At 38.0% G+C, this 25521-nt stretch overlaps 1 pseudogene; it reads left to right on the top strand.

Moving 5' to 3' along the window:
- The window catches only part of LOC108407804 (kelch-like protein 4), a 36941-nt pseudogene extending 26665 nt beyond the window's left edge, over positions 1–10276 (top strand).
- The last annotated feature ends 15245 nt before the right edge of the window (positions 10277–25521 follow it).

Below are 25521 nucleotides of genomic sequence, written 5' to 3'. Positions count from 1 at the left end.
ATTAAGAGAAAAAGAGAATCAAAAAACATAAACAGAATCTGAAACTAGAAAGGGAAAATCATGATGGACCCCACAGAAATAGAATTAATCATTAGAGAATATTATGAAAACCTATATGCTAACAAACTGGAAAACCTAGAAGAAATGGACAACTTTCTAGAAAAATACAACCTTCCAAGACTGATGAAGGAAGAAACAGAAAATCTAAACAGACCAATTATCAGCATCGAAGTTGAACCGGTAATCAAAAAACTACCCAAGAGCAAAACCCCCAGGCCAGATGGATTTACCTCGGAATTTTATCAGACTTACAGAGAAGACATAATGCCCATACTCCTTGAAGTTTTCCAAAAAATAGACAGGACTGAATACTCCCAAACTCATTCTATGAAGCCAGCATCATCATAATAACTAAACCAGGCAAAGACCCCACCAAAAAAGGAAATTACAGACCCATATCCCTGATGAACGTAGATGCAAAAATATTCAACAAAATATTAGCAAACCGAATTCAAGAATACATCAAGAGGATCATACACCGTGACCAAGTGGGATTCATTTCAGGGATGTAAGGATGGTTACAACATTCAAAAATCCATCAACATCATCCACCACATTAACAAAAAGGACAAAAACCACATGATCATTTCCATAGATGCTGAAAAAGATTTGACAAAATTCAACATCCATTCATGATAAAAACTCTCAACAAAATGGGTATAGAGGGCAACTACCTCAACATAATAAAGGCCATATATGATAAACCCACAGTGAACATCATACTTAACAGCAAGAAGCTGAAAGCTTTTCTTCTGAGATCGGGAACAAGGCAGGGATGCCCACTCTCCCCACTGTTATTCCACATAGTACTGGAGGTCCTAGCCATGGCAATTAGACAAAACAAAGAAATACAAGGAATCCAGACTGGTAAAGAAGAAGTCAAACTGTCACTATTTGTAGATGATATGATATTGTACATAAAAAACAATAAAGTCTCTCCTCCAAAACTACTAGAACTGATATCAGAATTCAGCAAAGTTGCAGGATGCAAAATTAACACACAGAAATCTGTGGCTTTCCTATACACTGACAATGAACTAATAGAAAGAGAAACCAGGAAAACAATTCCTTTCACAATTGCATCAAAAAGAATAAAATACCCAGGAGTAAGCCTAAACAAGGAAGTGAAAGACCTATACCCTGAAAAATGCAGGACATTCTTAAGAGAAATAAAAGAGGACACTAACAAATAGAAACTCCTCCCATGCTCTTGGCTAGGAAGAATTAATATTGTCAAAATGGTCATCCTGGCCAAAGCAATACACAGACTGAATGCAATTCCTACCAAATTTCCAACAGCATTATTCAACTAACTGTAACAAATTGTTCAAAAATTTGTATGGAACCACCTAAGACCCCGAATAGCCAAAGCAATCCTGAGAAGGAAGAGTAAAGTCTGGGGGATCTCTCTCCCCAACTTCAAGCTCTATTACAAAGGCACAGTAATCAAGACAGTTTGGTACTGGCACAAGAAAAGAGCCACAGATCAGTGGAACAGAATTGAGACTCCAAACATATATGGCCAATTAATATACGATAAAGGAGCCATGGACATACAGTGGGGAAATGACACCCTCTTCAACAGTTGGTGTTGGCAAAACTGGACAGCTATGTGTAAGAGAATGAAACTGGATCATTGTCTAACCCCATACACAAAAGTAAATTTGAAATGGATCAAAACCTGAGTGTAAGTCATGAAACCATAAAACTCTTAGAAAAAACATAGGCAAAAATCACTTGGACATAAACATGAGTGACCTCTTCATGAACATATCTCCCTGGGCAAGGGACACAATAGCAAAAATGAACAAGTGTGACTACATCAAGCTGAAAACTTCTGTACAACAAAGGACACCATCAGTAGAACAAAAAGCATCCTACAGTATGGGAAAATATATTCATAAATGACAGACCTGTTAAAGGGTTGACATCCAAAATATATACAGTGCTCGTGCAGCTCAAAAAAGAAAAAGCAATTTATCCAATTAAAAAATGGGCAGAGGAGCTGAATAGACAGTTCTCTAAAGAAGAAATTCAGATGGCCAACAGGCATATGAAAAGATGCTCCACATCGCTAATCATCAGAGAAATGCAAATAAAACCACAATGAGATATCACCTCACACCAGTAAGGATCGCCATCTTTGAAAAGACAAACAACAACAAATGTTGGCGAGGTTGTGGAGAAAGGGGAACCCTCCTACACTGCTGGTGGGAATGTAAACTAGTTCAACCATTGTGGAAAGCAGTGTGGAGGTTCCTCAGAATGCTCAAAATAGAAATGCCATTTGACCCAGGAATTCCACTTCTATGAATTTAACCTAAGAATGCAACACTCCAGTTTGAAAAAGACAGATGCACCCCTATGTTTATTGCTGCACTATTTACAATAGCCAAGATATGGAAGCAACCTAAATGTCCATCAGTAGATGAATGGATAAAGAAGATGTGGTACATATACACAATGGAATATTTCACAGCCATAAGAAAAAAACAGATCCTACCATTCACAACAACATGGATGGAGCTAGAGGGTATTATGCTCAGTGAAATAAGCCAAATGGAGAAGGACAAGTATCAAATGATTTCACTCATATGTGGAGTATAAGAACAAAGAAAAACTGAAGGAACAAAACACAGAATCACAGCAGAATCACAGAACCCAAGAATGGACTAACAGTTACCAAAGGGAAAGGAACTGGGTACAATGGGTGGGAAGGGAGGGATAAGGGCAGGGAAAAAGAAAGAGGGTGGCACGGGGAGGGCTGTGCAACACAGAGAAGACAAGTAGTGATTTTACAGCATCTTGCTACGCAGATAGACAGTTACTGTGAAGGGGTATATGGGGGGGGACATAGTGAAGGGGGGAACCTAGTAAACATAATGTTCTTTCTGTAATTGTAGATTAATTATACCAAATTTTAAAAAATGGGCAGGGATGCTGAACAGACAGTTCTCCAGAGAAGAAATTCAGAGGGCCAACAGACACATGAAAAGATGTTCCACATCGCTAGTCATCAGAGAAATGCAAATTAAAACCACAATGACATATCATCTCACACCAGTAAGCATTGCCACCATCCAAAAGACAATCAACAACAAATGTTGGTGAGGTTGTGGAGAAAGGGGAACCCTCCTATACTGCTGGTGGGAATGTAAATTAGTTCAACCACTGTGGAAATCAGTATTGAGGTTCCTCAAAAAGCTCAAAATAGACATACCATTCGACCCAGGAATTCCACTCCTAGGAATTTACCCTAAGAATGCAGCAGCCTAGTTTGAAAAAGACAGATGCATCCCTATGTTTATCGCAGCACTATTTTCAATAGCCAAGAAATGGAAGCAACCTAAGTGTCCATCAGTAGATGAATGGATAAAGAAGATGTGGTACATATACACATGGAATATTATTCAGCCATAAAAAGAAAACAAATCCTACCATTTGCAACAACATGGATGGGGCTACAGGGTATTACGCTCAGTGAAATAAGCCAGGCAGAGAAAGACAATTACCAAATGATTTCACTCATATGTGGATTATAAGAACAAAGAAAACAACTGAAGGAACAAAACAGCAGCAGAATCAGAGAACCCGGGAATGGACTAACAGTTACCGAAGGAAAAGGGACTGGAGAGGGTGGGTGTGAAGGGAGGTACAAGGAGGGGGAAAAAGAAAGGGGGATTATGATTAGCATGTGTAATGTGAGGGGAAGCACGGGGAGGGCTGTGCAACACAGAGAAGACAAGTAGTGATTCTACAGCATTTTACTATGCTGAAGGACAGTGACTGAAATGGGGTTTGTGGGGGGGACTTGGTGAAGGGGGTAGCCTAGTAAACACAATGTTACTCAGGTAACTGTAGATTAATGATACAAAAAAAGAAAAAAATATGAACTCTTAACTCATAAAGGGGTTGTGGATAAAATTAGAGTTCCTGTGGCCAGGATTCTCATCTGGCTGTGGTTGACTAGCTCACTGGACACCTGTAGGCAATACATTGCTGTTGACTCTATATAAAGAGCTCTGCCCAGTACTTTTGGCACACCACAGTGGCAAGGCTGCAAGGCCGCAGGAGAGCAGAACAGAGGCTGGAGTGGTGGCAGCACTGAGGACAGAGGCCCGGAGGATGGCTGTGTGGGATGACTGTACAGAGTGGTCCAGAGGACGTCTGTGCAGGATGATTGTGCACAGAGGCACAGAGGATGGCTGTGTGGACAGAGGGGCCCAGAGGCAGAGACCAGCTTGCTGCATGCAGACTCACTCTGACTAAACAGGATTTTAGTGACTGACCTGCCACCTGGAAATAAATTTGGGTATAACCCTTTCACCCCAAGAACGTTTTGCTGTCAATTTCTTTGGTCACATTGAATCCATAGCAGACTTGCCTGGGGCTTAAACCCATTGGCAAGACAATTGGTGTAGTCGTCAGGATTCATTGTTGACCACGGAAAAAGACAGACTGCCCTTATGGGAGGGGTGCTTCAGCGCGCTGCTCCTGTGAATGGGAAGACAGTGGATTGTCCCCCAGTGGTATGTGGTCTGAGGTGGCTTGCCTCCTAGAGGACTGGACCTCACCCCAGGACTGGTGGCAAATGGAGGTGACACCTGAGGCTGTAGGTGTGGCCCTAGGTATAATAAGTAGATCCTTTGAGAAGCAGAGTGCCCAAGAGGCAGCAGGGACTGTGGGTTGGCTGCTTCTCACAGTATTAAAAAGGTCTACAGAGGAGACCCAAGAAATGGCAACATGAGAACGCAAGATGCAAACTTCTGTGGATTCCCTGAGGAAGGAGATGGCATTGATGAGGGAGGAGGCAGCACGAGAGTGTTGGCAGCAAGTTGCCATTGGAGATGAAATGGCAGCACTCCAAGGTGTTCTGAAGGAGGAAGAAGCCATCAAGGAAAAAGACGAGCTCCTGAGGGAAGCACAGGCAGAGGTGGCTCCAGAACGTCAGATGCGAAGCATTCAGCTGAAGGTAAGAGACCTTCTGAAGACTGAGCTGGAATTTTTGCGAGGCAGTGCAGCAGAGGAGGCACTTGGGGAAGTAGAGAGAAAGATGCCATCAGCCCCAGAAATGGAGGAGCTGGGGAAGGATGAAGGGGTGGTGCTGGAGGCACTGGTCCCTCCTATATTGAAAGCACACCCAGTGGTTGTAAAGAAAATAAAGACCCAGCAGCTGAAAGTTCCCCAAGGAGAGGAGCAGCCCCCTCCCCAGGTCGTGGAGCACTTATGCTCTGCCCCTATACTCAGGCTGAGCCAGTGGGTGTGGGACTTAGGCGTGGATGGAATTGTTCTGTCGGGATAATAGATGGGAAAGCTGTCATCCCTGAAAGTGCAGCCTGCCTTGAGGCAGTGATTACAAAATGCGAGGTGACAAGTACAGTAGCTGAAGCAATGAGAACCCAGAAAGAAGTAAAACCTGTTACTCACAAGAGGAATTTGAGGGGCCTCGTGAGGGTTACAAGGATCCAGATGTGGGTTGATTTGATACGGACAGGAGTAGATGGAAGGAAATTAGATGGAAAGCCAAATGGGATCTTACTGGAGCTATGGCAACAGCTGAAACCAGAGCAGCAGTTCCAGCCATTAAGACCAAAGAGGCAGAGGTCAGAGACAGAGCCATGAGTCCAGCCTGTGTGTGTGTGTCTGCAAGACTTTTTGCTGGAGAGGCTGGAGAACAATATTCAAGCTCCCTTGCACAGGGACCATTGCAGAGGACTAAGGGCACAGAGATTGAGAGGAGAGAATCCTGGAGGGGTGGAGTGTGGATAAAATGAGAGTTCCTGTGGCCTGGATTCTCACTTGGCTGTGGTTGACTAGCTCACTGTACACCTGTGGGCAATACATGGCTGTTGATTCTATAAAAAGAGCTCTGCCCAGTGCTCTGGGCATGACACGGTGGCAGGGCTGCAAGGCTGCAGGAGAGCAGAGCAGAGGCTGGAGTGGTGGCAGTGCCGAGGATAGAGGCCCGGAGGACAGCTGTGCGGGACGACTGTGCAGAGAGGCCCAGAGGACAGCTGTGTGGGACCACTGTGCAGAGAGGCCCAGAGGTTGGCTGTGTGAGACAACTGTGCAGAAGGGCTCAGAGGATGGCTGTGCAGACAGAAGGGCCCAGAGGCAGAGACCAGCTTTCTGCATGCAGACTCGCTCTGAGTAAACGGGATTTTAGTGACAGACCTGCCACCTGGAAATAAAGTTGGGTATAATCTTTTCACCCGAAGAATATTTTGCCATCAATATCTTTGGTCACATTGAATCCATAGCAGACTTGCCCAGGGCTGTTTCCCATTGACAACACAGGAGGTAATAACTCAATGTCATTTTTTAATATCAATAATAATAATTTTATTCTTAATTATAATCCTCTGTGTCAGCATCATGAAACTTTCTATGAATCAACACCAAGACCCATTTAAAAGGAATTATCATTCCTGCTCTTTAGGTCATTTGCATTTTAGATTAGCATACACACACCCCAAACTGAATTTTCAAAGGGCACAAATTAATATATTGAATGGTATAATAAAATGTATAACATATTGAATGAATAGGTAATTAAAACCATGGTGGATGTGCAAATTAGTCAGTGATAGATTCCAAGATAATTTTTTGTGTTTGCCACCTGTGTTAGTACTACCAGTATCATAGTGTAGCCAAAGAAGCCATTATGAGCATGTAAGCCATCTATATAGTAAATAAACTATTTCACTCTGACTGTTGCATTTGGATCCAGGAGTGGTAAAATATTCCCCTTGCCTTGCCTGCTAAGTTGGAGAATCATCTGGTCTACTTACTTTACTTTGAGTTGCAATCACTGATTTTATGCTACAAATAATAGGTACATAAATAAAATGTGAATGGTGCCAATTCACATTTTTATCCATGTGTTTTTTAACTTTGTCCAATATCCCTTTAATAGGTACCCGTGCAATTGAAAAATATGACCTCAGGACCAACAGCTGGCTACATAGTAGCACCATGAGTAGCCTTAGGTTTCAGTTTGGAGTTGCAGTTATTGATAGTAAGCTCTATGTCCTAGGAGGAAGGTATGGTTCAAAAACCTTAAATACTGTGGAATGTTTTGATCCAGCTAGCAAAATCTGGACTGTGATGCCTCCCATGTCAACACCGAGGCATGGCTTAGGTAAGAGCTTAGTGTTACGTAGTTTATAAAGAATGTACAGTTGTTAGTAGAGCTTTTTAAAAAGTAGTTTCTAAAGAATGTATAGTTAGTAGGGATTTTTAAAAAATGAATTCACCTGCAAATTATTGGGATTTAGCCAAACCCTTAGTCAAAATGTCTCCAACATGCTGAAAAGATAAGCAATTGGTAAAAGCCTGTCAAACTCTTCTCTTGTTTCAGATGTCGTGCTTGTCAAACCTTTCTCCCTTCTACTGGTATTTTAACTAGGCCTGCTTTAAGAAAGATAAAATCTTTTGGAAGAAATACATTGTTGAGGAATATAAAACTCCACAAGGATTTTTTTTCTAAGCTCTGTTTCGAGGAAAGGGCACGTGATGATGGAGAGATATTGCTTTCCTAGATGCATGAATCATGACCCTTCCCAGAACATCAAATTGGTATTTCAGCAAAAGCCTTAGGATGCAGATCCAAGCAGGGATATTTAGGAAATTCAGAGCAGTTCTAGGTTATACTTAAGCCAGAAGTTGCCAAGAAGTTGAAGAAAGATGTAGTAAAAACGTCTGAATAGTGAGGAACTTTGATTCTCCTGAATATTGGCAGAGTACATCTTTCTGCATGCTAGACTCCTTTGTTTAAAAAGAAGAATACTTACCTTAGTTAGGCAATTAAGAACTGACTTATACACAGCTAAATAGTGGAGACAAGGTCTGGTATTGTTTACCCCAAATTATCTAATACATAGTCTATGCCAAATGATAGACTATATAATTATGCAGCTCAGTTGTGTCAGTGTGATTCCTGGACATAGCTTAGAAAACATAACTTGTGGAGAAATCAGAGCAAGTTTAAAAAATCTCATTGATATCACTTGAGAGGTAAGAGAGGTGATGAGGGTATACCACTGAGAGACTGACTGAGATGGTGAAGAAGGTGGGGGAGAAAACCAATTATGTGAATTCCCAGAGCAGACAAGCAGCAGTTAGAATGGGGTTATTCATAGTATCTAATGAAACAAACTTCTGACTTCACCTCAAAAAGCTCTGTCTATTTAGTTATCCCATGGGAATCTCTTTATTTTAATCCCTATAATAAAGAGCAGGGTTTTAAAAGACCTATCACAGATAGCCTACAATTCTAAAATTTATCTAATATTCTGTATCATATTTCATCTACCCCTTACATTCAAAACATGGCATTGAAATTATGCCCGAAAAAAACAGCTTCCCTTTTCTATGATATCTCTATTACAGTGGGTCTCACTACCTCCTTTGATTTCAGTGTTACAATAGTGATACCCTTTCATGATACAGTAACTACAGCCTGAAAGTATCCTAGGACAAATAGACCATATTTAGTTTCATATTAAGATAAGTAAATTACTCATGTGTACACAAAACCATTTAAGAAACAAAAACTAATTTTTAGCCCATCAGTTGTTTGCAGAATGATACTGTATCCCTTATCTGTGCTGTACCATAGTGAGCCCTCATGCTATTTTTATCCTTTAGGTGTAGTCACACTTGAAGGACCAATGTATGCTGTTGGTGGTCATGATGGGTCGAATTATCTAAGAACTGTAGAAAGATGGGACCCTGAGGGACATCAGTGGACTTACGTGGCCAGTATGTCAACTCCTAGAAGTACAGCTGGTATTGTTGCATTAAATGGCAAGTGAGTAAAACCAAACCTGCATGCGCTTTGCTCCCAGGTCATGTGATACAGCACTTCCTTGATGTGCTCCATCAGTGAGTAAGCATTCCCAGTGACCAGGACATCCTATTTATCAGTCATAAAAGACCTGTGTTGGAACACTCCCTTCAGTATAACAAAAAGCACTTGTCCAAAATGAGCATTTAAATTAAATATTCTGTAGTCCCTTGCCACTCAAGTGGCATCCTGGGACCAGCAGCATTACCATTACCTGAGATCTATTTAGATACGCTGGTTTGATATTTGCTCTGGGTGATGGTTACGTGAATATATACACGTGTCAAAATTCATCAAGCTATACACGAAGACTTGTGCATTTCATTGTATGTCCCTGTATAAAAATTCATGAAAAAATAAGAAATGCTGAATCCTAGCCCCACCCTAAATACAACTTCTGAAACAGAAACAGTATTTTACCAATATCCTCAAGTGACTTGTGTACGCAGTAAACTTGAAAAGCACTTTTGTAGGCAAACCAGTTTCAATTTTGCCCTCAAGAAGCTACCACTTTTTACATTATGACTTATTTTTTAGTATCAAAACTTTGGTCTCTGTAATACGGAAGTCTTTTTGTTCTTTACTGCTCACTCTCTCCTCAGAGTCCAGGATTCCCAACTCTAGAATTCCGTCTAGTACCGTCTTTCTGAATCTTTCCCTCTTGTGATCACTTGCCTATAAGAGAAAGCTAGTATATTAAAGTCCTTTGGTGTTAGAGATTGTGAAGAACCTGAATGGTTACTTCTTCCAAGTAATTATGTGCTTTCTGACAAGGCACCTTTGGAGACAATGACTAGCATATAGGAAGCACTTGAATGATAAGAATTTCGGACACCACGATATATCAGTGGCAGGATATATCCATTTCCCATGGAATCCTTTAATCTACCACATCAAAGTAACTTTCACAAAAATTATAAAGGAGAGAGGCTTGGATTAAGTTCGACCTTAGCATGTGCCTTCAAATAAGTATCCATTCACACAGTCAGTTCATCTGTTACAAAATACTACCAGAGAAGAATATATATTCAGAAAGTTTAAATGCTTTGTGCAAGGTTCTTTCACTTTCATTCTATGCACAAATTGGAAATATAATCTCTCTCCCTCTCTGTATGTGTATATACATACACACACTTGTGTCATTTTTCTAGGCTATATGCTATTGGTGGATGTGATGGATGTTCCTGCCTCAAATCAGTGGAATACTTTAACCCACACACTAACAAATGGAGTCTGTGTGCTTCAATGTCTAAAAGACGTGGACTTGTGGGAGCTGCAACATAAAATGGATTCTTATATGTTGTTGGGGGCCATGATTTCTCTACTTCTAGCCAATGCACCAACATTTCTAACCATGTGGAACTGTAAAATGTTTCTATTTACCTATACATGTATTTATTTGTTGTTTTTCTTTTTGTCAGAAGTAGGAAAGATTTTCAGGCTACCAGAAAGATTTTTACACTTCCAAAAAAGTGTTAATCCTTTCAGGGGACTAAACCTTTGTAAAATTGCACACTTACTCCTAGGCTCAAAATATTTCGAAGAAATCCTCCTTAAGCCTTTCAGATCCATCATTAAGAAATATATTAAAAGAATATACTGCTTTGTTTGATAGTCAACTTTTAAAATAATAAGAAAGAAGGGATGTAATAATAAACACATTTTACACCCAGCTGTATCACTCAAACCATTCACCAGCTCAATCAAGAATAACTTTATTGTTTCAAAAATCAAATTGATCTTCAAAAGATGAAGACTTACCACCACAAAATATACAGAAAGTATTCCCAAAGAGAGGTATTATGTTCTGAACTATGACTGTATTGTGTTAAGTATTTCATTTTCCAAGGGTAACTTTTTTGAATGGGAAACACTTATTTGTGTGACATGTTTAAAATAAATCAATCCTATGACTTTGCAGTTATACCATTCATACTCCTTTTCAAGATAGAAAAAATATGCAAACATAATAGTTAAATAATATTAACTAAGAACAAATAAAAAATTTACAGTCAGTAAGGTTATCAAAATTCAAAAGACAGACATCATTGAGGGACAGTGTCCTCAAGGGAAATTCACACGAGTTGAAATTTGTAATTTGTATGTATACAAACAAATTGAGGGAATTTCAGGTAGAGGAAAAAGCACAGTCAAAACTGTGGAAATAAAGGAGAAATCTTTGTATATAAGAGCAGAGATTTTAGGTTGAAATGTCTTTTGGAACTTCAAGTAGGACAAACCTAGAAAGACCCACACTGAGCAGTGTAATCAAACTGTTGAACATCAAAAACAAAGAGACTGTCTTGAAAACAGCACGAGAAAAACAATTTGTGACTTAGAAGAAGGGGTTGGTGCAGTATGAAGAAAACCAACTGATAGAGCCTGGAGAAAAGCCAGTTCTTAAGAACACTAAGAAATTTTTCTTCTCAAATAATGAATTGCACCATTCAAGGGAAGTCTAAGTTCACATCTCAGGAATACTGTTTACAAAATATGTGAATTTGATCCTGTTACTTTATATCTCTAAACATTAGTTTCTTCATGTGAAAAAATGGGAATAATTATAGTTTCAACCTCCTTAGGTACAAGATAATCAATGTTACTGTACTTAGTACATTTTCTGGCACCCATTAAGTACTCAGTAGAAGTTAGCTCATGGTACTGTTTTTATTTGTATTATTTTTGTAAACAGTATTATTCTTACTACTGTCATTATCCCCTTATTAGCATTTTCCTTTCCAAAACCTTGAGAAAATGGCTAGTGCTAAAGTATAATTTTCAGAAAGTTATGACTTTCACACAAATATAATATTTACACGTGTCAAGGATTTTATGTGATTAATTAATGAAGCAAGCCCGTAAGATGCTAAAACCAGTTCAAAGAGTCTTTGAAGAAAAGGTACATAGAAAATTTAGGAATTCTGAAAAAATTCATTAATAAATGCTAAAGTAGGTAATATTCTATAGGGAATGAAATGTAATCTTTGAGCGTCATCATTTCTACATGGTGGAGTTTAATTCTGTGTCAGGCAAAATTCATTTGTATTGTTACGTACAAGAATCACAAGGAAACAAGTTTTCTACAAGTTAACCTCTAAATCTACAGAGTTGTAAAACAGCTTTGTCCATAGAAATTCAATCAAAGGTGCATATTCTATGAAATCAGATAATCCTTATTTCCGTGACTTAGACAATCTTTCTTTTTTTTTTCTTTTTTAAATTAAGGTATCATTGATACACAATCTTCTGAAGGTTTCACATGAGCAACATTGAGGTTTCAATCTTCACCTATATTTTCAAGTCCCACGCACATCCCATTGCAATCACTGTTAGACAATTTTTCTAAGACTGTTTTTTTTTTGTAAGGCCATCTCTCCTATTTATTGATCAAATGGTTGTTAACCACAATAAAATTCTGTATAGGGGACTCAATGCTCAATGTATAATCATTAATCCACCCCAAGGATAATTTTCATCAGTCTCCAATCTTCTGAAGCATACCGAACAAGTTCTTACATGGAGAACAAATTCTTACATAGTGAATAAGTTACATGGTGAACAGTACAAGGGCAGTCATCACAGAAACTTTCGGTTTTGATCATGCATTATGAACTATAAACAGTCAGTTCAAATATGAATATTTGCTTGATTTTTATACTTGACTTATATGTGGATACCACATTTCTCTCTTTATTATTATTATTTTTAATAAAATGCTGAAGTGGTAGGTAGATGCGAGATAAAGGTAGAAAACATAGTTTAGTGTTGTAAGAGAGCAGATGTAGTTGATCAGGTGTGTGCCTGTAGACTATGTGTTAATCCAAGCTAGATAAGGGCAATAAAACATCCATGGATGCAGCAGATTTCTCTCAGAACAGAGGGGGAGAGGTTCTAAGCCTCACCTCTGTTGATCCCCAATTTCTCACCTGATGGCACCCCTGCGACTGTGCCTCTCTTAGGTTGTTCCTCCCTTGAGGAATCTTACCCGTCTCTGGCTAACCAGTCATCTTCCAGGGCCATACAGGGAAATGTAAAGTTGGTAAGTGAGAGAGAAGCCTTATTGTTTGAAAAGGTTAGTTTTTTACTTCTTTGCATATTTATGCCCTGTGGCTTCTATGCCCAGCATTTGTATTCAGGTATCTTTACCACTTGGAAGAATTGTGATACACGGTAAATTCGATATGAGGCACGAATTCTATTTAGGAGTTGTAATTAGGAAGGAAGAAGAAAAGCTATAGAAGTAGCAGGCGGAAAAAAACATGGGAAGATTATTTCTTTGACATACCTTCTTGTAGAGTAACTTCAGCATGTATAGGTTTTAAACTACTAATTAAATTGTGCACACACATTAACATAATAGGAGTACAGTTACATAACCAAAGCATACCTATAATTACCAGCCATCTTGAGTGAAACCAAGAAAACCAGTTAGGCACCTTAGGCATTTGTGAAAACTTATCTATGATATGGTGGATATTGTCCAACTGAACTTGAACAGTCTGAGAGAAATCAGACAAATTAAGACAGCCCATTCCTGGGGACTGTTCACATCCCATACATTCTTTTAACAGTAAATAGTCTGTAGTTGTAAGATTTTGGAGCACTACAATTTTCACTTCTCCTAATTCTTGGTTGAGTTCCAACAGTATAGATCCAGTCAAATTTGTTGTTTTACTGTATGCACAGGCCAGCTTAGATATCTCCTTCTTCATTCCCATGGCAAGTCCACGAACCGGTGGGATGAGTGCATCTACACCTGTAGCAGTGCGTGGATCTTTGTTGAGGTTTTTTGATGATCATCTTCTGGCATGAGTCTTCCAGAGAGTGCTGATGTTGGAAGTTGTTTTTCATATCATATCTTAGTTCATTTTCAGGGTAGCCAAATTAGACGTTGATCCTCTGTATAACCACAAACAAACCCTTTGCCTATACTTTTATATGCCCTTTATACCATTGTGTAGAACTCATTGGAGGTCACCACACAGGAACTGCTTTTTTTTTTGTTATCATTAATCTACACTTACATGATGAATATTATGTTTACTAGGCTCTCTCCTACACCAGGTGCCCCCTATAAACCCCTTTACATTCACTGTCCATCAGTATAGCAAAGCGTTGTAGAATCACTACTTGTCTTCTCTGTGTTGTACAGCCCTCTCCTAACTCCCACCCCCCCATGCGTGGTAATCTTAATACATCCCTTCTTCTTCCCCCCCCTTATCCCTCCCTACCCACCTATCCTACCCAGTCCCTTTCCCTTTGGTACCTGTTAGTCCATTCTTGAGTTCTGTGATTCTGCTGCTGTTTTGTTCTTTTAGTTTTTCCTTTGTTCTTATACTCCACAGATGAGTGAAATCATTTGGTATTTCTCTTTCTCTGCTTGGCTTATTTCAATGAGCATAATACTCTCCAGCTCCATCCATGTTGCTGCAAATGGTAGGATTTTTCATCTTCTTATGGCAGAGTAGTATTCCATTGTGTATATGTACCACATCTTCTTTATCCATTCATCTACTGATGGACATTTAGGTTGCTTCCAATTCTTGGCTATTGTAAATAGCACTGCGATAAACATAGGGGTGCATCTGTCTTTCTCAAACTTGATTGCTGCGTTCTTAGGGTAAATTCCTAGGAGTGGAATTCCTGGGTCAAATGGTAGGTCTGTTTTGAGCATTTTGATGAACCTCCATACTGCTTTCCACAATGGTTGAACTAATTTACATTCCCACCAGCAGTGTAGGAGGGTTCCCCTTTCTCCACAGCCTCGTCAACATTTGTTGTTGTTAGTCTTTTGGATGGCAGCTATCCTTACTGGTGTGAGGTGGTACCTCATTGTAGTTTTAATTTACATTTCTCTGATAATTAGCGATGTGGAGCATCTTTTCAGGTGTCTGTTGGCCATCTGTATTTCTTTTTTAGAGAACTGTCTGTTCAGTTCCTCTGCACATTTTTTAATTGGGTTATTTGTTTTTTGTTTGTTGAGTTGTGTGAGCGCTTCATATATTCTGGACGTCAAGCTTTTATTGTATCTGTCATTTTCAAATATATTCTCCCATACTGTAGGGTTCCTTTTTGTTCTATTGATGGTGTCTTTTGCTGTACAGAAGCTTTTCAGCTTAATATAGTCCCACTTGTTCATTTTTGCTGTTGTTTTCCTTGCCTGGGGAGATATGTTCAAGAAGAGGTCACTCATGTTTATGTCTAAGAGGTTTTTGCCTATGTTTTTTTCTAAGAGTTTTATGGTTTCATGACTTACGTTGAAGTCTTTGATCCATTTTGACTTTACTTTTGTGTATGGGGTTAGACAATGGTCCAGTTTCATACTCCTACATCTATCTGTCCAGTTTAGACAGCACCATCTGTTGAAGAGACTGTCATTTTGCCATTGTATGTCCATGGCTCCTTTATCAAATATTAATTGACCATATATGTTTGTGTTAATTTCTGGAGTCTCTAATCTGTACCACTGTTCTATGGTTCTGTTCATGTGCCAGTACCAAATTGTCTTGAATACTATGGCTTTGTAGTAGAGCTTGAATTTGGGGAGTGAGATCCCCTCTACTTTATTCTTTTTCAGGATTGCTTTGGCTATTCGGGGTCTTTGGTGTTTCCATATGAATTTTTGAATTATTTGCTCCAGTTCATTGAAGAATGTTGCTGGTAATTTGAGAGGGATTGCATCAAATCTGTATATTGCTTTGGGCAGGATGACCATTTTGACGATATTAATTCTTCCTAGCCATGAGCATGGGATGAGTTTCCATTTGTTAGTGTCCCCTTTAATTTCTCTTAAGAGTGAGTTGTAGTTTTCAGGGTATAGGTCTTTCACTTCTTTGGTTAGGTTTATTCCTAGGTATTTTATTATTTTTGATGCAATGGTGAATGGAATTGTTTTCCTGATTTCTCTTCCTATTGGTTCATTGGTAGTGCATAGGAAAGCTACAGATTTCTGTGTGTTAATTTTGTATCCTGCAACTTTGCTGTATTCCGATATCAGTTCTAGTAGTTTTGGAGTGGAGTCTTTAGGGTTTTTTATGTACAATATCATATCATCTGCAAATAGTGACAGTTTAACTTCTTCTTTCCCAATCTCAATTCCTTGTATTTCTTTGTTTTGTCTGATTGCCATGGCTAGGACCTCCAGTACTATGTTAAATAACAGTGGGGAGACTGGGCATCCCTGTCTGGTTCCCGATTTCAGAGGAAATGCTTTCAGCTTCTCGCTGTTCAGTTTAATGTTGGCTGTGGGTTTATCACATATGGCCTTTATTATGCTGAGGTACTTGCCCTCTATTTTCATTTTGCTGAGAGTTTTTATCATGAATGGATGTTGAATTTTGTCAAATGCTTTTTCAGCATCTATGGAGATGATCATGTGGTTTTTGTCTTTCTTTTTGTTGATGTGGTGGATGATGTTGATGGATTTTCGAATGTTGTACCATCCTTGCATCCCTGGAATGAATGCCACTTGGTCATGGTGTATGATCCTTTTGATATACTGTTGAATTCTGTTTGCTAATATTTTAATGAGTATTTTTGCATCTACATTCATCAGGGATATTGGTCTGTAATTTTCTTTTTTGGTGTGGTCTTTGCTTGGTTTTGGTATTAGGGTGATGTTGGCTTCATTGAGTGAGTTTGGGAGTATTCCCTCCTCTTCTATTTTCTGGAACACTTTAAGGAGAATGGGTATTATGACTTCTCTATGTGTCTGATAAAATTCTGAGGTATATCCATCGGCCCCGGGGTTTTGTTCTTGGGTCGTTTTTTGATTACCATTTCAATTTCTTTGCTTGTAATTGGTTCATTTAACTTTTGTGTTTCTTCCTTGGTCAGTTTTGGGATTTTGTATTTTTCTAGGAAGTTGTCCATTTCTTCTAGGTTTTCCAGCTTGTTGGCATATAGACTTTCATAGTAGGCTTTATTAATTCTTTGTATTTCTGTGGAGTCTATCACGAGTTTTCCATTCTCCTTTCTGATTCTGTTGATTTGTGTTGATTCTCTTTTTCTCTTAATAAGTTTGGCTAGAGGCTTATCTATTTTGTTTATTTTCTCAAAGAACCAGCTCTTGGTTTCATTAATTTTTGCTATTGTTTTATTCTTCTCAATTTTGTTTATTTCTTCTCTAATCTTTACTATGACTCTCCTTCTGCTGTCTTTAGGCCTCATTTGTTCTTCTTTTTCTAGTTTCGATAATTGTGATGTTAGACTATTCATTTGGGATTGATCTTCCTTCTTCAAGTGTGCCTGGATCGCTATATACTTTCCTCTTAAGACTGCTTTCGCTACGTCCCACAGAATTTGGGGCTTTGCGTTCTTGTTGTCATTTGTTTCTATATATTCCTTGATCTCTATTTTGATTTGTTCATTGATCCATTGATTATTTGGAAGCATGTTGTTAAGCCTCCATGTGTTTGTGAGCCTTTTTGTTTTCTTTGTTGTATTTATTTCTAGTTTTATACCTTTGTGGTCTGAAAAATTGGTTGGTAGAATTTCAATATTTTGGAATTTACTGAGGCTCTTTTTGTGAACTAGTATGTGGTCTATTCTGGAGGATGTTCCATGTGCACTTGAGAAGAATGTATATCCTGTTGCTTTTGGATATATGGTTGTATAGATGTCTATTAGGTCCATCTGTTCTAGTGTGTTGTTCAGTGCCTCTGTGTCCTTACTTATTTTCTGCCCAGTGGATCTATCCTTTGGGGTGAGTGGTGTGTTGAAGTCTCCTAAAATGAATGCATTGCAGTCTATTTCCCTCTTTAGTTCTGTTAGTATTTGTTTCACATATGCTGGTGCTCCTGTGTTGGGCGCATATATATTTAGAATGGTTATATCCTCTTGTTGGACTGAGCCCTTTATCATTATGTAGTGTCCTTCTTTATCTCTTGTTACTTTCTTTGTTTTGATGTCTATTTTGTCTGATACTAGTACTGCAACCCCTGCTTTCTTCTCACTGTTGTTTGCCTGAAATATGTTTTTCCATCCCTTGACTTTTAGTCTGTGCATGTCTTTGGGCTTGAGGTGAGTTTCTTGTAAGCAGCATATAGATGGATCTTGCTTTTTTATCCATTCTATTACTCTGTGTCTTTTGATTGGTGCATTAAGTCCATTTACATTTAGGGTGACTATTGAGAGATATGTACTTATTGCCATTGCAGGCTTTAGATTCATGGTTACCAAAGGTTCAAGGTTAGCCTCTTTAGTATCTTACTGCCTATCTTAGCTCGCTTATTGAGCTGTTATATACACTGTCTGGAGATTCTTTTCTTCTCTCCCTTCTTATTCCTCCTCCTCCATTCTTCATATGTTGTGTGTTTTGTTCTGTGCTCTTTTTAGGAGTGTTCCCATCTGGAGCAGTCCCTGTTAGATGCCCTCTAGAGGTGGTTTGTGAGAGGCAAATTCCCTCAGCTTTTGCATGTCTGGGAATTGTTTAATCCCGCCATCATATTTTAATGATAGTCATTCTGAATACAGTATCCTTGGTTCAAGGCCCTTCTGTTTCATTGCATTAAATATATCATGCCATTCTCTTCTGGCCTTTAGGGTTTCTGTCCAGAAGTCTGGTGTTAGCCTGATGGGTTTTCCTTTATAGGTGACCTTTTTCTCTCTAGATGCCTTTAAAACTCTTTCCTTGTCCTTGATCCTTGCCATTTTAATTATTATATGTCTTGGTGTTGTCCTCCTTAGATGCTTTCTGTTGGGGGTTCTGTGTATTCCCGTGGTCTGTTCGATTATTTTCTCCCCTAGTTTGAGGAAGTTTTCAGCAATTATTTCTTCAAAGAGACTTTCTCTCCCTTTTCCTCTCTCTTCTTCTTCTGGTACCCCTATAATATGGATATTGTTCCTTTTGGATTGGTCACATAGTTTTCTTAGTATTGTTTCATTTCTGGAGATCCTTTTATCTCTCTTTATGTCAGCTTCTATACGTCCCTGTTCTCTGGTTTCTATTCCTTCAATGGCCTCTTGCATCTTATCCATTCTTCTTGTAAATCCTTCCAGGGTTTGTTTGACTTCTGTGATCTCCTTCCTGACATTTGTGATGTACCTCCAGACTTCATCCCATTGCTCTTGCATTTTTCTCTGCATCTCATCCCATTGCTCCTGCATTTTTCTCTTCATCTCTGTCAGCATATTTATGATTTTTATTTTGAATTCATTTTCAGGAAGACTGGTTAGGTCTGTCTCCTTCTCAGGTGTTGTTTCTGTGATCTTTGTCAGCCTGTAGTTTTGCCTTTTCATGGTGATAGAGATGGTTTGCAGAGCTGGTACGAGTGACAGCTGGAAGAGCTTTCCTTCTTGTTGGTTTGTGGCCTTTCTCTCCCCCTTCACAAGGCCCTGGGTTCTCGCAGTTGTGGATGTGGTCTGGATGTTTCCCTGTGTCCTCTGGTCTCTATCTTAGGAAGAGTTGTCTTTGTTATATTTTCCTACGTACATGTGGTTTTGGGAGGAGATTTCTGCTGCTCTACTCACGCCGCCATCTTGGCTCCCTCTTCTCTAAGACTGTTTTTTACTAAAAAATGGTTGGCCTACCGAGTACCTTGGGAGTCTCATCCAATTATTTAAGATAATCATTTAAATTAAATGTTTCTAAATCTGTCACATAAACTTAGGTTGTTTGGCTCAGGGATTACTATTTCCATAATGTTGATGAGAAAGTTGAGGCAAAGAAGTCTAGCAAATTATCCCTATTTATTCTTTTAAGTTGGAAGAAAATGTCCAGGACTGATTCCCTTTGTTGAAGACTCCATTTCATTTCCACTAGAATACAGATATTTTTATCCAAAGTAAGGAGAGACAGAAAGGCAAAAAAGAAACAAAAGGGAGAGGCATAATGGTATTTTAATTGGAAAGTGATATAGTGGCTATTTATTTTTAAATAACTGCTTCTGTGTGTCTTTACAAATGGTAACCATATTGCCAGTCCTTTCCCCAAAAGATTCAACATTCCCCAAACACTTTTGTTAACCAAACACTGTTCAGATAATATTAACAGCCAGAATTTTTTAGCATTATTATGCACATGTATAAAAGTATTGGGTTTGGGTGTCAGTCTTTAAGGATATCCTGTGGGCCCTGGTTCACCATTCATATATGTGTGTACTGTGTTAGCTGAGTGGGGCATCAATTAATAGCAATTGTGCTGAAGATTCAGCTTACTAAAGTATGCAGCTATGAGATTTTCTGTTTCTGGGTTTTAATGTAATGTCAGAACTCCAGGTGATATGCTTTGTGACACTCAGAAATATGTACTGGATATTAAGGTTATGTTAATTATTGCTGATTTTCAGATATTATTAAAAATATTACTGGATATGTGCAGCCAAGTTCAAATGGAGGGCTAGGATCAGATACTTTATAATATGATTGAAGAGATTTAAAAAAAACAGAAGTAAGTGAGGTGTTAGAATTATAAAGAAATTAGTAGAAGGTAACACATGAAAATCTTCATAAAATAAATCTTTTTCATTGGTGTTTTCGAATAGACCAGTATAAAATCAGAGAGCATTTCCATGCATGAGTTTTCTTTCAGTCACTCCTTCTAGATTTTAGTATTGCATATTTTTTTAATAAGCTTCAAATTTTGAGAAAAAATTCCTGGAGAAGATTTTAATTAATATTAGTTACCAAACTGTCTTTAATTTGCTTACAGAAGAAGCTGGGGGACAATGACTTAACTTCAGATAAAAATAAACAGAAAATAATCCTAGGCTCCTGTGAAGATAAATAGAAACTCCCAGAGGGGAAAAACATAAGATAAGATGATAATCATTCTAACTACAAATAGTACGAAAAAAGGGATACTACATTATATACAGCAAAAAGACCATTATATTCAGATTTACTTAAAATGTGAGCTCTTATATGAACAGGATCGTGTATAACTTTGGTAAGTAGTCACCCTATCTGAAATTAGTGAGGTAACAACTTTTCCATATTGGGAAGATGTTGAACCCAACTAGGCCATAATTGGGTGTAGCTTGTGTCAATCAAATTTTATTGACCAACGAGCACAGCCTAGTACCAGAAACGAGCTGAAGGGGTTAACATTTTGGGGAAATAGTCCAGCAGTGTTTCTGAAACTGTAAACTCACATCCCCTTTGTGTCTCACGCTGGAGACTTTACCTGAAGAAATAAGTTATCTCTATGGAAGAGACTTGACTAAGCTATTTATTTCCATGTAGTTGAAGTGCCTTTGAAATCTATCAATAGGGAAATGAGGCAATAATATGGTATAGTGGCAATGGAATATGACCAAGCTACTGAAAAGGATAAGGTAGATTTATGTGTACATACTTGAGAGAATGTCCTCAATGTTTTGTTAAGAAGTGAATAAACCCAGTGTTAGTAACATATATAGTATGATCACACATTTGCATAAAACAAAATCAAGTATCTACATGTATATGCTTGTATAAGGAAAAGAAAAGGTATGAAAGCAAAGGTGTCAAGTTATTGACAATAGTTATCTTGGGGGATGGATGATAGAATGAAAGGGAATCTGTGGAATTGACTTTAGGCATTTCGGGCTTTTTAGGACTTGAGAGTCAGCTCTGTGAGAGCAGGACCTGATATATCTTATTCACTGCTGTATATCCAATGCCCAGAAATAAATATTTGTAGGTGAAGAAGGAAACAAAGTTTAAATTGTCATAAGGGTATACAGAACCTCTGTAATACAAATTGTATCTTAGTGTTTTATGACATTTAGTACCATAAAACATATATTACTATTGTATTCATAGCTCTGGCAATAACTTTGACCTGTTTATGACTTCTGAGCTTGTTTCTACATCTCTCAAATGTCCCGTCTTACCTTCTTCAGAGGTGTAAGATACTACCTGATAGGCATAGTCCTGTATACCAATAATCTGATAAATGAGCAACAATCACAGCAAGAAGATTCTGATTTTAATTTCATTCTTAATTAAAATTGAAACAGAGCAAGTGGGTCAATGACCCTTGTTTTCTTTTCCCATTTTAACAACCACCTATAGCTTATGCATTCTGTGGTAATACTTCCTACCCATGGAAGGGCTTAGGCCTTTGCATTTGGGGCATTAGAGTTACCAAATGTTTTCATATCTATTTTCTGATTTGCACCTTATACAAATTCTGTCATTTACTCCACTTTATAAAAGGGAAAACTGAAATTCTGAAAAGTAACTTTCACATTACATTTTTCAAAGAAATGGTCATTTAGTCTAAGTCATCAAATTGGTATATTATGAACAAGTGTTCATAATATTCACTCATTATCTTTTTAATGTCCACAGAATCTTTATTGATGGTCCTTCTTTCATTTCTTACATTAGTCTTCTATCTTTTATTTTATTTATCCTGGCTAAAGTTTTATCAGTTTTACTGGTCTTCTCAAGAACAGGCTTTTGTTTTTATTGAATTTCTTTATTGAATTCCCATTTCGAATTCATTGATGTCTTCCTTAATTTTTATTAATTTTTCCTTTTGCACTGCTTATTTTTTATTTAACATATACTTCTTCTAGTTTCCTGAAGTGGAAACTTAGGTTATTGATTTTAGATCTTTCACTTTTTCTAATACATACATTTAATGCTGGAGATTGTGTCTAAGCACTGCTTTCACTGCATTCCACAAAATTTTGGTAAGTTATGTTTTCATTTGATTTAGTTAAAAATATTTTTAAACTCCTCCTGAGACTTCTTCTTCGACCCACATGTTATTTAGAATGGTGTTGTTTAATCTTAATATATTTTAGGACTTTCAAGCTACCTTTCTTTTATTGATTTCTATTTTAATTCCACTGTGGTTTGAGGGGATACATTGTATGATTTCTCTTCTCTTCAATTTGTTCGGGTGTATTTTATGGCTCAGATTGTGATCCACTTTGGTGACATTCTGTGAGCTTGTGAACAATATGTATCTGCTGTTGCTAGTTGAAAGTCTATACATGTTAATTAGATCCAGTTGATTGATGGAATTGTTCAAATGTCTTTACTGATTTTCTGCTAACTGGAGCTGTCAATCATTAATATGGGAGGTTTCAAGGCTTAAGCTATAATAGTGGATTCATCTGTTTTCATTGCAGTTCTGTCAGGTTTTGCCTCATGAATTTTGGTGATCTGTTGTTAGACACATAGGCATTAAGGTTTGTTATAGCCTATCAGTGATTTGACTCCCTGATAATTATGCAATGCCCCTCTTTAGCCCTGATAATTTTCCTTGTTCTGAAGTCTGCTGTCTGAAATTAATATAAGCAACTTTCTTTTGATTAGTGTTAGCATATCTGTTCCCTTTACTTTTAAGCCATATGTTTTTATATTTAAAATGGGTTTCTTATAAACAAAATAGAGTTGGGTCTTGTTTTTTGCTCCATTCTGACAGTCTCTATCTATCTTTTGATGTTTTAAGACCACTGACATTTAAAGTGATTACTGAGGGTTGGATTAATATCCACCATTTTTTATTGTTTTCTATTCATTGTTCTTTTGTTCTTTTTTTTTGGTTTTCAACACCTTTCCTGTCTTCTTTGCTTTTGTTGAGTACTTTACATCATTCCATTGTATATGCACTCAGCATGCCAGTTATCTTTCCTTCTTTTCTTTTTTACGTTTTTTAGTTACACCTCAAGGCTGCCCTTGAGTTTGCAATATACATTGACAGCTAATCAAAGCCCTTTTTCATATACAGTACACTTCTTGGTTAGTGCAAGTACTTTATAGAAAGTATTCTTAATTCCTCCCACCAGTCCTTTATGCCATTTCTGTCATTCATTTTGCATATCCATAAACCATAATTACTAAATCGTTTCTTGCTGTGCTTATTTTGAGCAAACTGCTATCTGTTAGACCAATTAAGTACAAGGAATATAAATATTTTATTTCACTTTATTATTTTCTAATGCTCTTCATTTCCTTATATTTGACTTTCTAACCTCCACTATTTTCCTTCTTCATGAATAATTTATTTTAACATTATTTGGAAGGCAGGTCCACTGGTGACAAATTTTCTCTTTTGTTTTTGTCTGAAAAAGTCTATTTCCCTTTTATTTTGAAGAAAAATTTTTGTGGATACAAAATTCTAGGTTCGTGGAGTCTTTTCATTTTTTCCCAACATTTTAAATGATACTTCCCACTTTTTTCTTGATTGCACAGTTTCTGAAGATAACTCCATTGTAATTCTTATCCTTGCTTCTCTGTAAGTAAGGCTTTCCCCCAACCCTGACTTCCTTAAGTATTGTCCCTTTGTCTTTTATTTTCTCCAGTTCGAATATAATATGCCTGGATGTTAACATTTTTGGTTATTTATCCTGCTTAGTGTTTTGTGAACTTACAGGATCTGTGGCTTCATATATATTTTTAATTTTGGAAACTTCAAGTATTATTGCTTCCAGTGTTTCTGTCTGCTGGCCCTCCTTTCCTCTTCCCTTCTCTGTTTCCCTTTTCCTTCCTCCTTTCCCCCCTTCCTTCCTTTCGTGCATTCATCTATTTCAGGCATTCCCACTATGCCCACTTTAAAACTTTTTCAATTGCCTTTTGAGATTCTGTTCTGTCTTCTTCATTCTTCTCTTCTCTTTGCATTTCGGTTTTGAAGTTTTATTTATTTATTTATTTATTCATTTATTCATTCATTTATTTATTTATATTTATTTTTTGCTATCATTAATCTACAATTACATGAAGAACACTATATTTACCAGGCTCCCCACCTCACCAAGTACCCCCTACACATCCCACTACATTCCCTGTCCATCAGCATAGCAAGATGCTGTATAATCACCACCTGTCTTCTCTGTGTTGTACAGCCCTCTCTGTAGCCCCCGGCAACACTATACATGCTAATCATAATGACCCCTCTCTTTTTCCACGCCCTTATCCCTCCCTTCCCACCCATCATTCCCAGTCCCTTTCCCTTTGGTAACCGTTAGTCCATTCTTGGGTTCTGTGATTCTGCTGCTGTTTTGTTCTTTCAGTTTTTCTTTGTTCTTATACTCCACATATGAGTGAAATCATTTGGTACTTGTCTTTCTCCACCTGGCTTATTTCACTGAGCATAATACCCTCTAGCTCCATCCATGTTGTTGCAAATGGTAGGATTTGTTTTCTTCCTATGGCTGAATAATATTCCATTGCATATATGTACCACATCTTCTTTATCCATTCATCTACTGATGGACGCTTAGGTTGCTTCCATTTCTTGGCTATTGTAAATAGTGCTGCGATAAACATAGGGGTGCATCTGTCTTTTTCAAACTGGGCTGCTGCATTCTTCAGGTAAATTCCTAGAACGGGAATTCCTGGGTCAAATGGTATTTCTATTTTGAGCATTTTGAGGAACCTCCATACTGCTTTCTACAATGGTTGAACTAATCTACATTCCCACCAGCAGTGTAGGAGGGTTCCCCTTTCTCCTCAACCTCGCCAACATTTGTTGTTGTCTGTCTTTTGGATGGTAGCCATCCTTACTGGTGTGAGGTGATATCTCATTGTGGTTTTAATTTGCATTTCTCTGATGACAAGCGATATGGAGCATCTTCTCATGTGTCTGTTGGCCATCTGAATTTCTTCTTTAGAGAACTGTCTATTCAGCTCCTCTGCCAATTTTTTAATTGGATTATTTGCTTTTTTTGTTGAGG

Source organism: Manis javanica, chromosome X (genome assembly GCF_040802235.1).
Source record: "Manis javanica isolate MJ-LG chromosome X, MJ_LKY, whole genome shotgun sequence".
Classification (NCBI taxonomy): domain Eukaryota; kingdom Metazoa; phylum Chordata; class Mammalia; order Pholidota; family Manidae; genus Manis; species Manis javanica.
This window is presented reverse-complemented; position numbering and strand designations above follow the sequence as displayed.